Below are 15,772 nucleotides of genomic sequence, written 5' to 3' on the forward strand. Positions count from 1 at the left end.
ACGACCATCTAGCTACTGCTATGGACCCATAGTCCAGGGGTGAACTACTCACACATCAATTCGGAGGCGATCATGGCGATGAAGAGTCCTCCGGGAGATGATTCCCCTCTCCGGCAGGGTGCCGGAGGCGATCTCCTGAATCCCCCGAGATGGGATTGGCGGCGGCGGCGTCTCTGGAAGGTTTTCCGTATCGTGGCTCTCGGTACTGGGGTATTCGCGATGAAGACTTCTTATAGGTGGAAGGGTAGGTCAGGAGGCGTCACGAGGGGCCCACACAACAGGGCGGCGCGGGCCCCTCCTTGGCCGTGCCGCCTTAGTGTGGCGCCACCTCGTGGCCCCACTTCGTATCTCCTTCGGTCTTCTGGAAGCTTCGTGGAAAAATAAGACCCTGGGCGTTGATTTCGTCCAATTTCGAGAATATTTCCTTTGTAGGATTTCTGAAACCAAAAACAGCAGAAAACAGCAACTGGCTCTTCGGCATCTTGTCAATAGGTTAGTGCCGGAAAATGCATAAATATGACATAAAGTGTGTATAAAACATGTGAGTATCATCATAAAAGTAGCATGGAACATAAGAAATTATAGATACGTTTGAGACGTATCAAGCATCCCCAAGCTTAGTTCCTACTCGTCCTCGAGTAGGTAAACGATAACAAAGATAATTTCTGAAGTGACATGCTATCATAATCTTGATCAATACTATTGTAAGCATATGTAATGAGTGCAGCGATTCAAAGCAATGGTAAAGATAATGGTTAAACAACTGAATCATATAGCAAAGACTTTTTATGAATAGTACTTTCAAGACAAGCATTAATAAGTCTTGCATAAGAGTCAACTCATAAAGCAATAGATTATTAGTAGAAAGTTTTGAAGCAACACAAAGGAAGATATAAGTTTCAACGGTTTCTTTCAACTTCAACATGTTTATCTCATGGATAATTGTCAACACAAAGTAATATGATGAATGCAAATATGCAAGTATGTAAGAATCAATGCACAGTTAACACAAGTGTTTGCTTCTAAGATAGAAAGGAAGTGGGTAAACTGACTCAACATAAAAGTAAAAGAATGGCCCTTCGTAGAGGGAAGCATGGATTGCTATATTTGTGCTAGAGCTTTTATTTTGAAAACATAGAAACAATTTTGTCAACGGTAGTAATAAAGCATATGTGTTATGTATAAGATATCCTATAAGTTGCAAGCCTCATGCATAGATTACCAATAGTGCCCGCACCTTGTCCTAATTAGATTGGATTTACATGGATTATCATTGCATAACATATGTTTTAACCAAGTATCACAAAGGGGTACCTCTATGCCGCCTGTACAAAGGTCTAAGGAGAAAGCTCGCATTGGATTTCTCGCTTTTGATTATTCTCAACTTAGACATCCATACCGGGACAACATAGACAATAGATAATGGACTCCTCTTTAATGCATAAGCATTCAACAACAGATAATATTCTCATAAGAGATTGAGGATTATTGTCCAAACTGAAACTTCCACCATGGATCATGGCTTTAGTTAGCGGCCCAATGTTCTTCTCTAACAATATGCATGCTCAAACCATTCAACTCATGATAAATCACCCTTACTTCAAACAAGACGAACATGCATAGCAACTGATACGTCTCCGACGTATCGATAATTTCTTATGTTCCATGCCACATTATTGATGATATCTACATGTTTTATGCATACTTTATGTCATATTTATGCATTTTCGGCACTAACCTATTAACGAGATGCCGAAGAGCCAGTTGCTGTTTTCTGCTGTTTTTGGTTTCAGAAATCCTAGTAAGGAAATATTCTCGGAATTGGATGAAATCAACGCCCAGGGGCTTATTTTCACACGAAGCTTCCAGAACACCGAAAGGGAACCGAAGTGGGGCGACGAGGCGCCACCACACTAGGACGACGCGGCCCAGGAGGGGCCCGCGCGGCCCTAGCGTGTGGGGCCCCCGTGACGCCTCCTGACCTGCCCTTCCGCCTACTTAAGGTCTTCGTCGCGAAACCCCCAGTACCGAGAGCCACGATACGGAAAACCTTCCAGAGACGCCGCCGCCAATCCCATCTCGGGGGATTCAGGAGATCGCCTCGGCACCACCGGAGAGGGGAATCATCTCCCGGAGGACTCTTCACCGCCATGGTCGCCTCCGGAGTGATGAGTGAGTAGTTCACCCCTGGACTATGGGTCCATAGCAGTAGCTAGATGGTCGTCTTCCCCTAATTGTGCTTCATTGTCGGGTCTTGTGAGCTGCCTAACATGATCAAGATCATCTATCTGTAATGCTATATGTTGTGTTTGTTGGGATCCGATGGATAGAGAATACTATGCTATGTTGATTATCAATCTATTATCTATGTGTTGTTTATGATCTTGCATGCTCTCCGTTATTAGTAGAGGCTCTGGCCAAGTTTTTGCTAGTAACTCCAAGAGGGAGTATTTATGCTCGATAGTGGGTTCATGCCTCCATTAAATGCAGGACGATGTGACAGAAAGTTCTAAGGTTGTGGATGTGCTGTTGCCACTAGGGATAAAACATCGATGCTATGTCTAAGGATGTAGTTGTTGATTACATTACGCACCATACTTAATGCAATTGTCTGTTGTTTGCAACTTAATACTGGAATGGGTTCGGATGATAACCTGAAGGTGGACTTTTTAGGCATAGATGCATGCTGGATAGCGGTCTATGTACTTTGTCGTAATGCCCAATTAAATCTCACAGTACTCATCATATCATGTATGTGCATGGCCATGCCCTCTTTATTTGTCAATTGCCCAACTGTAATTTGTTCACCCAACATGCTTATTCTTATCGGAGAGACGCCTCTAGTGAACTGTGGACCCCGGTCCATTCTTAATATCGAATACAATCTACTGCAATACTTGTTCTACTGTTTTCTGCAAACAATCATCATCCACACTATACATCTAATCCTTTGTTACAGCAAGCCGGTGAGATTGACAACCTCACTGTTACGTTGGGACAAAATACTTTGGTTGTGTTGTGCAGGTTCCACGTTGGCGCCGGAATCCCTGGTGTTGCGCCGCACTACACTTCGCCGCCATCAACCTTCAACGTGCTTCTTGGCTCCTACTGGTTCGATAAACCTTGGTTTCTTACTGAGGGAAAACTTGCCGCTGTACGCATCACACCTTCCTCTTGGGGTTCCCAACGGTCGCGTGCTGTACGCGTATCAAGACTGTTTTCTGGCGCCGTTGCCGGGGAGATCAAGACACGCTGCAAGGGGAGTCTCCACCTCCAATCTCTTTACTTTGCTTTTTTTCTTGCTTTATTTTATTTACTATTTTGTTTGCTGCACTAAATCAAAATACAAAAAAATTAGTTGCTAGTTTTACTTTATTTGCTATCTTGTTTGCTATATCAAAAACACAAAAAAACTAGTTACTTGCATTTACTTTACTTACTTCATCATGTTTCCTCTTAATTTTACTGTAAAAGATATACATGTGGGACAAGGGTCTATAATTGGTAGAGATAATATAGAAGAATTTTTCACCCATGTTAGTATGCAAGAAGATCTTAAAGATATACCCCTGGCAAAAGCTGTCCCTACTTATGAAGATGCCTCTGCTTGTTTGGTACGCATGATGGAAGCTAGATTTATTAGTCTCAACCCCATGATACAACACATGTTTCTTACACTTTCTGATATGGAGAGGGGGGAGAAGAGAGATTTTGTTTTAAAAGTCCTAGTGCGAGAATTTAAGGATATAGCCAAAGAAGCTAGAAAAGTTTTTATTAAGCATAAGAGGCTTGGTATGTTCACCGATTTTAAAAGAATACTTGAAAAGATGGATATGGATAGAATTAAGTACACTAATAATGTTAATGATGGTGGGGAGATTAAAGCACCAATACCTTGTAAGCTTCTAGCAATGCATGAAGCTCTAGATGATAATTATGCTTGGCTTGTTCCCTAAAATTTGTTTGATGAGAGTAGCAAGCCCAAGATTAATGAAAAGGGAGCCTCTGAAACTTATGTATCCAAAATACAATGCATGGTTGAGAAAACTCCAAACCCCGCTGTAGATGCATCATCTCTTGATAATACTTGATACACACTTTCTGCGCCTAGCTGAAAGGCGTTAAAGAAAAGCGCTTATGGGAGACAACCCATGATTTTACTACTGCAATTTTATTTTATATTTGATTCTTGGAAGTTGTTACTACTGTAGCAACCTCTCCTTATCTTAGTTTTGTTGCATTGTTGTGCCAAGTAAAGTCTTTGATAGTAAGGTTCATACTAGATTTGGATTACTCCGCAGAAACAGATTTCTTTGCTGTCACGAATCTGGGCCTAATTCTCTGTAGGTAACTCAGAAAATTATGCCAATTTACATGAGTGATCCTCAGATATGTACGCAACTTTCATTAAATTTGAGAATTTTCATTTGAGCAAGTCTAGTGCCTCTTAGAAATTCGTCTTTACGGACTGTTCTGTTTTGACAGATTCTGCCTTTTATTTCGCATTGTCTGTTTTGCTATGCTTGATGGATTTTTCGAATCCATTAACTTTCAGTAGCTTTGTGCAATGTCCAGAAGTGTAAGAATGATTATGTCACCTCTGAACATGTGAATTTTGATTGTGCACTAACCCTCTAATGAGTTGTTTTAAGTTTGGTGTGGAGGAAGTTTTCAAGGATCAAGAGAGGAGGATGATACAATATGATCAAGGAGAGTGAAAGCTCTAAGCTTGGGGATGCCCCGGTGGTTCACCCCTGCATATTTCAAGAAGACTCAAGCGTCTAAGCTTGGGGATGCCCAAGGCATCCCCTTCTTCATCGACAACATTATCAGGTTCCTCTAGTGAAACTATATTTTTATTCCATCACATCTTATGTACTTTGCTTGGAGCATCGGTTTGTTTTTGTTTTTGTTTTGTTTGAATAAAATGGATCCTAGCATTCATTGTGTGGGAGAGAGACACGCTCCGCTGTTGCATATGGACAAATATGTCCTTAGGCTTTACTCATAGTATTCATGGCGAAGGTTGAATCTTCTTCGTTAAATTGTTATATGGTTGGAAACGGGAAATGCTACATGTAGTAATTGGTAAAATGTCTTGGATAATGTGATACTTGGCAATTGTTGTGCTCATGTTTAAGCTCTTGCATCATATACTTTGCACCTATTAATGAAGAAATACATAGAGCTTGCTAAAATTTGGTTTGCATAATTGGTCTCTCTAAGGTCTAGATAATTTCTAGTAAGAGTTTGAACAACAAGGAAGACGGTGTAGAGTCTTATAATATTTACAATATGTCTTTTATGTGAGTTTTGCTGTACCGCTTCATACTTGTGTTTGTTTCAAATAGCCTTGCTAGCCTAAGCCTTGTATCGAGAGGGAATACTTCTCATGCATCCAAAATCCTTGAGCCAACCACTGTGCCATTTGTGTCCACCATACCTACCTACTACATGGTATTTCTCCGCCATTCCAAAGTAAATTGCTTGAGTGCTACCTTTAAACAATTCAAAATTTATTACCTCTGATTTGTGTCAATGTTTTATAGCTCATGAGGAAGTATGTGGTGTTTATCTTTCAATCTTGTTGGGCAACTTTCACCAATGGACTAGTGGCTTCATCCGCTTATCCAATAATTTTGCAAAAAGAGCTGGCAATGGGATTCCTAGTCCCAAATTAATTAACAAAAATAGACACTCCTCCATGGTATGTGATTTTTGGACGGCACCCGAAGGATTCGGTTAGCCATGGCTTGAGAAAGCAAAGGTGGGCAGGTGTGTCATCATAATAAAACTAAAATAAAAAGGCACTCCTTCATGGTATGAGATTGTTGGCAGGCACCCGAGGATTCGGTTAGCCATGGTTTGTGAAAGAAAGGTTGGAAGGAATGCCACCCAAAAATAAAAATAAAATGGGAGCCGCTCTTTGAAGGTTTGTCTGGCAAGGGGGTTAGAGTGCCCACTACCATTCGTTGACAACAACAAACACCTCTCAAAATTTTACTTTTATGCTCTCTATATGTTTTCAAAATCAAAGCTCTAGCACAAATATAGCAATCAATGCTTCCCTCTGCGAAGGGCCTTTCTTCTACTTTTATGTTGAGTCAGTTCACCTATTTCTCTCCATCTCAAGAAACAAACACTTGTGTGAACTGTGCATTGACTCCTACATACTTGCATATTGCACTTGTTATATTACTTTACATTGACAATATCCATGAGATATACATGTTACAAGTTGAAAGCAACCGCTGAAACTTAATCTTCCTTTGTGTTGCTTCGATACCTTATACTTTGAATTATTGCTTTATGAGTTAACTCTTATGCAAGACTTATTGATGCTTGTCTTGAAAGTACTATTCATGAAAAGTCTTTGCTATATGATTCATTTGTTTACTCATGTCATTTACCATTGTTTTGATCGCTGCATTCATTACATGTGTTTACAATAGTATGATCAAGATTGTGATGGCATGTCACTCCAGAAATTATCTTTGTTATCGTTTACCTGCTCGGGATGAGCAGGAACTAAGCTTGGGGATGCTGATACGTCTCCGACGTATCGATAATTTCTTATGTTCCATGCCACATTATTGATGATATGTACATGTTTTATGCATACTTTATGCCATATTTATGTATTTTCCGGCACTAACCTATTAACGAGATGCCGAAGAGCCAGTTGCTATTTTCTGCTGTTTTTGGTTTCAGAAATCCTAGTAAGGAAATATTCTCGGAATTGGACGAAATCAACACCCAGGGGCTTATTTTCACACGAAGCTTCCAGAACACCGAAAGGGAACCGAAGTGGGGCGACGAGGCGCCGCCACACTAGGGCGGCGCGGCCCAGGAGGGGCCCGCGCGGCCCTAGCATGTGGGGCCCCCGTGACGCCTCCTGACCTGCCCTTTCGCCTACTTAAGGTCTTCGTCGCGAAACCCCCAGTACCGAGAGCCACGATACGGAAAACCTTCCAGAGACGCCGCCGACGCCAATCCCATCTCGGGGGATTCAGGAGATCGCCTCCGGCACCCTGCCGGAGAGGGGAATCATCTCCCGGAGGACTCTTCACCGCCATGGTCGCCTCCGGAGTGATGAGTGAGTAGTTCACCCCTGGACTATGGGTCCATAACAGTAGCTAGATGGTCGTCTTCTCCTAATTGTGCTTCATTGTCGGGTCTTGTGAGCTGCCTAACATGATCAAGATCATCTATCTGTAATGCTATATGTTGTGTTTGTTGGGATCCGATGGATAGAGAATACTATGCTATGTTGATTATCTATCTATTATCTATGTGTTGTTTATGATCTTGCATGCTCTCCGTTACTAGTAGAGGCTCTGGCCAAGTTTTTGCTAGTAACTCCAATAGGGAGTATTTATGCTCGATAGTGGGTTCATGCCTCCATTAAATCTGGGACAGTGACAGAAAGTTCTAAGGTTGTGGATGTGCTGTTGCCACTAGGGATAAAACATCGATGCTATGTCTAAGGATGTAGTTGTTGATTACATTACGCACCATACTTAATGCAATTGTCTGTTGTTTGCAACTTAATACTGGAAGGGGTTCGGATGATAACCTGAAGGTGGACTTTTTAGGCATAGATGCATGCTGGATAGCGGTCTATGTACTTTGTCGTAATGCCCAATTAAATCTCACAATACTCATCATATCATGTATGTTCATGGTCATGCCCTCTTTATTTGTCAATTAGCCAACTGTAATTTGTTCACCCAACATGCTTATTCTTATCGGAGAGACGCCTCTAGTGAACTGTGGACCCCGGTCCATTCTTAACATCGAATACAATCTACTGCAATACTTGTTCTACTGTTTTCTGCAAACAATCATCATCCACACTATACATCTAATCCTTTGTTACAGCAAGCTGGTGAGATTGACAACCTCACGTACTGTTACGTTGGGACAAAGTACTTTGGTTGTGTTGTGCAGGTTTCACGTTGGCGCTGGAATCCATGGTGTTGCGCCGCACTACACTTCACCGCCATCAACCTTCAACGTGCTTCTTGGCTCCTACTGGTTCGATAAACCTTGGTTTCTTACTGAGGGAAAACTTGCCGTTGTACGCATCACACCTTCCTCTTGGGGTTCCCAACGGTCGCGTGCTATACGCGTATCAACAACTCACATGATATTCAACAAAGAAATAGTTGATGGCGTCCCCAGGAACATGGTTATCGCTCAACAAGCAACTTATTAAGAAATAAGATACATAAGTACATATTCAATACCACAATAGTTTTTAAGCTATTTTTCCCATGAGCTATATATTGTAAAGACAAAGAATGGAATTTTAAAGGTAGCACTCAAGCAATTTACTTTGGAATGGCAGAAAATACCATGTAGTAGGTAGGTATGGTGGACTCAAATGGCATAGTTTTTGGCTCAAGGATTTGGATGCACCAGAAGTAATCCCTCTCAATACAAGGCTTAGGCTAGCAAGGTTGTTTGAAGCAAACACAAGTATGAAACGGTACAACAAAACTTACATAAGAACATATTGCAAGCATTATAAGACTCTACACTGTCTTCCTTGTTGTTCAAACCCTCACCAGAAAATATCTAGACTTTAGAGAGATCAATCATGCAAACCAAATGTCAACAAGCTCTACGGTATTTCTTCACTAATAGGTGCAAAGTATATGATGCAAGAGCTTAAACATGATCTATATGAGCACAACAATTGCCAAGTATCAAATTATTCAAGACATTATACCAATTACCACATGTAGCATTTTCTGTTTCCAACCATATAACAATTAACGAAGCAGTTTCAACCTTCGCCATGAACATTAAGAATAAAGCTAAGAACATATGTGTTCATATGCAACAGCGGAGCGTGTCTCTCTCCCACACAATGAATGCGCTAGGATCCAATTTTATTCAAACAAAACAAAAACAAGAACAAACAGACGCTCCAAGTAAAGCACATAAGATGTGATGGAATAAAAATATAGTTTCACTAGAGGTGACCTGATAATTTATTGATGAAGAAGGGGATGCCTTGGGCATCCCCAAGCTTAGATGCTTGAGTCTTCTTGAAATATGCAGGGATGAACCACGGGGGCATCCCCAAGCTTAGAGTTTTCACTCTCCTTGATCATATCGTATCATCCTCCTCTCTTGATCCTTGAAAACTTCCTCCACACCAAAATCAAAACAAACTCATTAGAGGGTTAGTGCATAATCAAAAATTCACATGTTCAGAGGTGACATAATCATTATTAACACTTCTGGACATTGCACAAAGCTACTGAAATCTATTATATATTAAAAGCAAATTACGTGCTAGCCAGAAATTAGAGAATTACGTGCTAACCAGAAATTAGAGAATTAGCTAGAAAATCCCACAATAATCAGAAAGATCTGGCCTTTAATTTTAGCGGACTAACATAGTACATCCGTTAGATCTAACTTCATGTAAATTACCCACCAATACCATTGATAAAGGAAACGTCTCTCTTTTCCCTAATTTTTTCCGTCCCTTAGGAAAAACTATGTTCAGCCCTTACAGCGGGGGCGCTGTGCAACAGACACCAGAGAGAAACGATAGGAAATAGCATGGCACATGAATCATGCCTCGATGGTTTCTCACGGCCGAGCGCCTATAGATCCTTCCACTTTTCCACGGCGGACGAGTGATCGTCGAGTCTTCCATGGATGGTCGCGCGACTCATTGGAGAGAACCGATCCAGATCGCAAGATCGGCAGTATCCATGCATGAGACAACAGCCTAGGTACGCTCTGAACGTGATTTAACACCGGCAGGGTTGGTCCATGCCTTCGATGGAGATGCATGGCGTGGCTTACGATCTCCTCTAGACTCTGTAACATGCTTTAGGCTTAGGATCCCTTAAACTATCACATGCTTTTTTAGCCTCGGTGACTAATTTATTTTTTCAACATGTACATATGCCTACGTTTACAGGAGATGGGGGTAAATTTGAACAATGGAAAGCTGATGTAGTGCTTAATGGAATTGATGCGCTACAGTGTCAGTAATCCATTAATTTATTTTATGGGCCTAGAAGAGACGTAGAGCAGTACCCTGGATCTATTGATTTTTATGGATGATTTTATATACACGACCGATTATGTAAGTTGCAGCAAATAAACTTTATATTATTCTGAGCCAAATTTGGCCAAGCAAAAAGGAGGAAAACAAGAATCAAATGGTAAACTAGATATTGATGAGATCATATATTTTTTGTAAGCAAAATTAATTACATTATTTATCTTGACACAATATTTGTGCGGAAAGATTACTGGTATACAATAACTAGCGATTATGCTCCATTGTCTTCAAGAGCACATACGGATATGAGGTAATCTTTTGAACATATAATTATTTTCATGTGTGCACGTGTTTTCTTGGTATAATTTATTTTATGATATCACGAATATCAAATGTCTCACATGACTGTGAAATATAGAAGAACTTAATACTTGATGATTATCTATTATTATATACTGAAAGCTATAAGGTGATTTTTGGAAGCACCACATTAGTCCAAATCTTTGTAATTATTTTGATAGTCGGAGCTAAAAGTTGTAGCTAAGATTTTAGTCAGAGACAAAAAGTCGCAACTCGTGTAATTATGTGTGTCATGTAATTATGTTCCATGAGATTGGCTTTTGTAGAGTCCTTTCCAAATACATTTAAAAAATGAACCCTTCCTCTATACATGTTGCATGAACGCCATTCACTCGCTAATCATGTACATGCCAACGGTGAACATACTAAGCCTATGCAGAAACTTATGGTGAGGAGCATCGGTGCACCCTGGATTGGTGTCACTATTTTTTGCATCTCGGACCACCGATAGGCTTTCTGAAATTTAATTATGGTGAGGATTGAGGCTCATCTTCTGCAACCTTGATGTGGAGATGCACGGTGCCTGAAAGGTAAGACCTAATCCAGCACTTTCACACTCAGCCCTGCCATAAGTATATGTACTCCCTCCATCCAATAAAATATGTTCCAATTTAATATAAATTTGGATGTATATATATACACATTAAATCATGTCTAAATACATTTAAATTTAGATAAAGTTGAGAAATATTTTGTTAGATGGTGAGAGTACTATTTCTTTGATCTTTGTATTTTCTGCTATAATGGGATGGAATTTGGAGTCTAAGGGTCAGCCAAGGTAAATGGATGCACACAATATAGTCTAGGAAATTGCATACTCGGAACCATGTCCTGGTCGATGACACGGCTAGGCAAGGGTCCAAATAGAATGCAGTATCAAAAGTCTATACATACGGCCAGCTTTCGTACCTGATCATTCATAAAACGTTTGCACATGTAAACGCCGTGATTCTGCAAGAGATAAGCCAGGATATATATACAACATTCACCATGATCATATAATAAGATAAATGTAATACTCACTAGGATTTAAAAACTCAGTTGGAATGATTAATCAGGGTATCCCGGTCTGTAATAAGATGTGCATATGTATCTTCCAAAATAGGACTTTGACCAAAATCTATAGACATCCTAATTTTCGAAGGAGAGAGTATGTGATAGGTTCTGACATGCTTTTTCTGAAGAAATTGGGATCTGACCTGCTCTTAAATTCTCTGTATAGTTCAATTCAGTCACATGATCAGTAATGTGCATTATAATCGAGGTTGTGTATATTTTGAGGTACGCCATATGACCCATGTTAATGCTACTCCTCCGTTAAGAATCTGAATATATACGTTGCATACTATGACAATATTTCAGTTCATTTATCAAATTAATGTTGTACAAGTGTACAAATGCACATCCTTATTCGGTAGTCCTTGGTGTGCTGCCCAAAAGGTACGCAATTTTGATTGTCTGAGTTTGACTATGACCTACATCTGAATGCATTAATTCTTATTGATCGTTTCTTTAGGTATATAAATATCTGAAGGTCATTATGCTGCCCCGTAATACATATAGTGTATGTTTAGCCATGGTAATAACTAATATTGTTTTGACCAATCTGTAGAAGTGTTGATATTCCTGGTGGTCCATAAATCGTATAGAAGGTCGAAATACAGTAAAACGAATATCCGCTGTGGTTTGTATGAGTTAGTTATTCTTATATATACTTTTCATATTTTACCGTTAAGTTTACATATTGTTAAATTTAGTGATCCTTCTATGATACTTATTATCCGTTATCTTCTTATTACTAATGGCTTTATAGAGGTCCTACATAACATCTGCTCATCTGCATGTCCTTGATTTTTCATTGAGAGCTTGATCTCTCTCAATGAAATCTCTTATTCATATGTTCACAATTCGTTTTTGCATCATTGGTTTGATGCTTAGAATTGTACTACTGGAAACCACATTATTCTCTTATCCATTCTATATTCAAAAGATACGACATATGATAGGAAAACTTCTTAACTTCTATTATCAACCTAATACTGAAGTCATTTGAAGTGATCTTGGGTTAGACGGAGGCTATTGCATGCCACCTCACCTTTGTTGGCATTTTAATGTTAGGTTTTCATTATCTGAACTTATACATATATGTTTTTAACAAGGTTTTAGAAATTTTCCACTCTGCAGAAACTATCGATATGAATTCGAGATTATTAAAACTTGGTTCACAATTGTAAAAAGCAAAGTAGTATACTATTCAAATGATGTGATGTTGCACGCAAACTTGTGGGTTAGTCTTTGAAAGATTATGTGACCAATACTGGAGTTTTTCAAGTGGATTTGAGCTAGAAGTTATAGTCGCCGGACCATAATCTACCACAGTTGGTGTCAAACTGAGAGACATACGAAGCACAAGATGTGCATATAGTTGATGTTCGTTTATCTGTAATTAGGTATAATGATGATGCTACTGTAGGAGTGTCAATGCCAACCTGCTGGATTGTTCTATGATGAAGTAAACACAAATAAGGTTTTATCTTTGGTATCGACAAAGCGGAAGTTTGAATTGGTTTTAGAGAAAATTTGTTCCTAGGAAAGTTCTCTACTAAGATAGTTGGAGGTCTGGGACTAGAAATATTAAGCTTTTTTTTATCAACATACTAAACTTCAAGAAAAAAGTTTGTGTTGCTCTAAGACTTTGGAAAGATATATTGGATTCATTACGTTCTACGTCTTTTTCATGGTGTAATCAAGTACGTGCCATTTTGTATCTTAGACGGTCCTCTAATTATGAAGATTTAAGTAGGCATCTCATTCCAAAGGTAGTTTTCATTAGCTATGTAATTTTTAATCATGTGATAATTCACCAAAAGTATTCAGATAAAATAAATTATTTGATCTGAAGTATTGGGATACTTTGGCGATTTTGTTGAGCATATTCATAACCGTGGACATAATCGAGTGGTGCCATGGGATTTGAAAAAGGTTACTTAGTGTGGACCTGTTGTACGTGAAACTTATTAAATTTCTAAATCTCTATGAGCAATGCGGTATAGTCATGTTAATTATATACCTATATATATAAAAACCCTAAGATTTACCATTCCATTAACTATGATGCATGACTTTGGTCACTGTAGATGGCCAAATTTACTACTGCAGATATGCCCAGTTTCTCCTTTACTTTTTTTGAACCTTTTAATTGGTTGTTACCGGCTGTTTCACGTATTCTTATTTTACATTTGCTGAGGCTCCTTGCCTTCCCCCAGTCCCGGTTATTTCAGTCAATACAATTAATACATGATCGGGGATATCAGAATGGAAGATAGCACACGGAGAGTGAAAATAAATTAAAATAGAGTAACGGTGGATGTTCTAGAATATGTGGTGTTGTTTGGGAAATACCAATAATAATTTTGTCATAAATGAAAATGGTGCAATGTTCATATTGACTAACCAGGGATATTTTCTTAACATAACTTATTTTATGGCATCTACGTAATAATATTCTCTACAAATACATGTTTTCCCTAATTATATAACAGGGAATTAATTTGCCGGCTATATTGGATGCTTTTAAGACGTTGCCCTCGCATTTGCGAGGGCCACCTGGCTAGTTAATGGAATAAAGAAATCCATCAAACATAGCAAAACAGGCAATGTGAAATAAAAGGCAGAATCTGTCAAAACAGAACAGTCTGTAAAGACGAATTTTTCTGGGGCACTAAACTTGCTCAGATGAAATTGCTCAAATTGAATGAAAGTTGAGTACATATCTGAGGATCACTCACGTAAATTGGCAGATTTTTCTGAGTTACCTACAGAGAATACTACTCAAATTCGTGACAGCAAGAAATCTGTTTCTGCGCAGTAATCCAAATCTAGTATGAACCTTACTATCAAAGACTTTACTTGGCACAACAATGCAATAAAATAAACATAAGGAGAGGTTGCTACAGTAGTAACAACTTCCAAGACTCAAATATAAAATAAAAGTGCAGAACTAAAATAATGAGTTGTCTCCCATAAGCGCTTTTCTTTAACGCCTTTCAGCTAGGCGCAGAAAGTGTGTATCAAGTGTTATCAAGAGACGAAGCATCAACATTATAATTTTCACAACTTTTCACAATAGGTATCTTAGATGCTCCATTATCTATAGTGGTATTAAGGGCTTTGTCAATTTTAGGCCTATATTAGTTTTTTGGTTTAGGCACCTTAGAGACATACATGAACTTTTGCTCCTTACCCACATAAGCTTTCTCCTTAAACTTGAGAGAAGAAAAAGTTGTACCCAAGGTTCCCATAGCTTCTTCAAGCTCACTAATCCTATGGGTTTGATTATCATGAGTAGCACAAGCTTCTAAGACGGCAATTCTCTCATTAATTCCACCTAGAGATTTATCAAGTTTATCAGTGCTATTAAGTAATATTTCCATATTAGTCTCAATACTTGGAAGATTTTGCTCTATAGTCTCCAACTTTTTCATGACATCTTCAAGAGAAATTTCAATTTTAGGTTCATTAACAGGTGGTATTCTAACTAGACTCTCAATAATGCAACTAGCTTCTAAAGCAGGAGTGCCTAGAAAATTACCTCCCGCAAGAGTATCAAGAACATACCTATTCCAGCTAGAGATACCAACATAAAAATTCCTGAGTAGGATAATGGTGGAGTGTTTCTTAGTGCACCTATTATGAGCATCACTAATTCTATACCAAGCATCTTTTAAACATTCTCCCCCTTGTTGCTTAAACGAACGAACTTCAACTTCAGGATTACTCATTTTAGCAATAGTAAATAAAGCAAACTAGATAAAGTAAACACAAGTAACTAATTTTTTTGTGTTTTTAATATTGAGAACACAAACAAGATAGTAAATAAAGTAATACAAGTAACTATTTTTTTGTATTTTGATATAAGAAAGCAAACAAAGCAGTAAATAAAATAAAGCAAGACAAAAATAAAGTAAAGAGATTGGAAGTGAGAGACTCCCCTTGCAGTGTGTCTTGATCTCCCCGGCAACGGCGCCAGAAAAAACGTTGCTGGTGCAAAGTTGACGTGGGAGTTAGAGATCTCTGTGGTGTAACTTTTCTTCAGGTCCCCGGCAACGGCGCCAGAAAAAACGTTGCTTGTGACGGTACAACACGCGTCCGTTGGAAACCCCAAGAGGAAGGTGTGATGCATACAGCGGCGAGTTTTCCCTCAGTAAGAAACCAAGGTTATCGAATCCAGTAGGAGTCAAGAAGCACGTGAAGGTCGTTGGTGGCGGAGTGTAGTGCGGCGCAACACCAGGGATTCCGGCGCCAACGTGGAACCTACACAACACAATCCAAATACTTTGCCCCAACGTAACAGTGAGGTTGTCAATCTCACCGGCTTGC

The sequence above is a fragment of the Lolium perenne genome, chromosome 6, assembly GCF_019359855.2.
Source record: "Lolium perenne isolate Kyuss_39 chromosome 6, Kyuss_2.0, whole genome shotgun sequence".
Lineage (NCBI taxonomy): Eukaryota > Viridiplantae > Streptophyta > Magnoliopsida > Poales > Poaceae > Lolium > Lolium perenne.